The sequence below is a fragment of the Nicotiana tabacum genome, chromosome 22, assembly GCF_000715075.1.
Source record: "Nicotiana tabacum cultivar K326 chromosome 22, ASM71507v2, whole genome shotgun sequence".
Taxonomy (NCBI): domain Eukaryota; kingdom Viridiplantae; phylum Streptophyta; class Magnoliopsida; order Solanales; family Solanaceae; genus Nicotiana; species Nicotiana tabacum.
Genome location: NC_134101.1, coordinates 121715437 through 121716911, shown reverse-complemented (window position 1 = coordinate 121716911; position 1475 = coordinate 121715437). Strand labels below are relative to the sequence as shown.

The 1475-nt window shown below is 35.5% G+C and overlaps 1 non-coding gene across 1 annotated transcript; it reads left to right on the top strand.

Annotated features, from left to right (window-relative positions):
• Nucleotides 1-869: 869 nt before the first annotated feature.
• On the top strand, nucleotides 870-941 carry TRNAG-UCC (transfer RNA glycine (anticodon UCC)). The gene has a single exon. It is a non-coding gene; the product is annotated as a tRNA-Gly (tRNA).
• The last annotated feature ends 534 nt before the right edge of the window (nucleotides 942-1475 follow it).

The window sequence follows — 1475 nt, the reverse complement described above, 5'->3', positions numbered from 1 at the left end:
AAAGTCTTGGAGCCTCAGATGAGCCCAATCATATCGTGCGTGTGGAAGAGTGACCAACTTTAAGTTGTCATATCTTTCCTTTAAGCCATTCCACAAAACAAGTGGATCTTTGACTGTGAGATATTCTATTTTCAACCCTTCATCAAGGTGATGGCACAAGAAAATCAAGGCCTTAGCACAGTCTTGGGTGGATGCTTTTGTTTTGTCTTTAATAGCGTCTCCAAAATCCATTGCATCTAAATGGATTTCAGCATCCAACACCCATGTCATATAGTTCTTGCCCGAAATTTCAAGGGCAACGAACTTTCTTTTCATAATGTCAGTCATAATTAAAAAGAGGAGAAAAGTTATACTTTAATCTTCTCAAAGAGCTTCTAGAGATGGTAGAGTCTCGTGCTGATAACATGTAATAAAACAATAAAAGTAGAAGAACAATATTCCAGAGAAAGAGAGAGTAATTCTTATTGAATTTTGGAATGATTTACAATGGGGCAAGACCCCTCTATTTATAGGGGAAAATGACTTAGCCACAAAGTAAAATTCTCTAAAAAATAGACATTCACTCTAATTAAAAGACAATATTAACACATTTCTTATTAGGTATATATAATATACCATGTGAATACCGTTCCTAGTTGTTTCTCTTTATCCCCCTTTTTTAGTGCTACATTTACTCATTTAGAATTCCTTAACATAGACACCTATGTCTAATACAATACCTTCTTGTTGTGAACTCAACGCCAAACCAACATGGCATACATCATTCCATCATATGATATTTTTCTAAACTTTTGAGGCAACTGAACCAACATTCTGAGTTTGTGGACAACAATGTATATAATGCGACAAAAATGCTTTGACAACAACAAGCGTTTGTAGTCCAACGGTTAGGATAATTGCCTTCCAAGCAATAGACCCGGGTTCGACTCCCGGCAGACGCAATTGAATCTTTTGATAAGTTTCGCAATTGTTCATTTTTGCTTTCCAGATAAGCTAATGTTGCCCAAAAAAAATATGTTCATTACAGGTTATTAACTTTATATGAGCGATTTTCCCTGTCTTGGAGGGTGGACAGTGAATTACAATATCACTTGCGTAAATAGTTTACCATGTAAATTGTCCTTCTTATTCTTTGCCAACTAATTTTTGCAATAGGCTATTCAGCACACTGGTTAATCAAAAGGTCCCTGTATTTGAATATCAGTACCTCGTTGTCACAGTAGAGGAAAGTGTCGCAACAATACTGTATTATACATGCATGCTTCCTTCTTGTTGGATGCAAGAAGCTGGTTATTTTGTTCTTTTTTTCAATGTTAGATGCTGGAATAACTTTTAGTGAACACTGTTGAGCTATATGAGTGAGAGATAGAGAGAAGCATTCTGTATAATACAGAATGCTAGCTTAAAAAAATTGATTACTTGGCTATACATAAGATACTGTTGCGGAAGCCAAATGTATAGAGTGTGAATAAGTC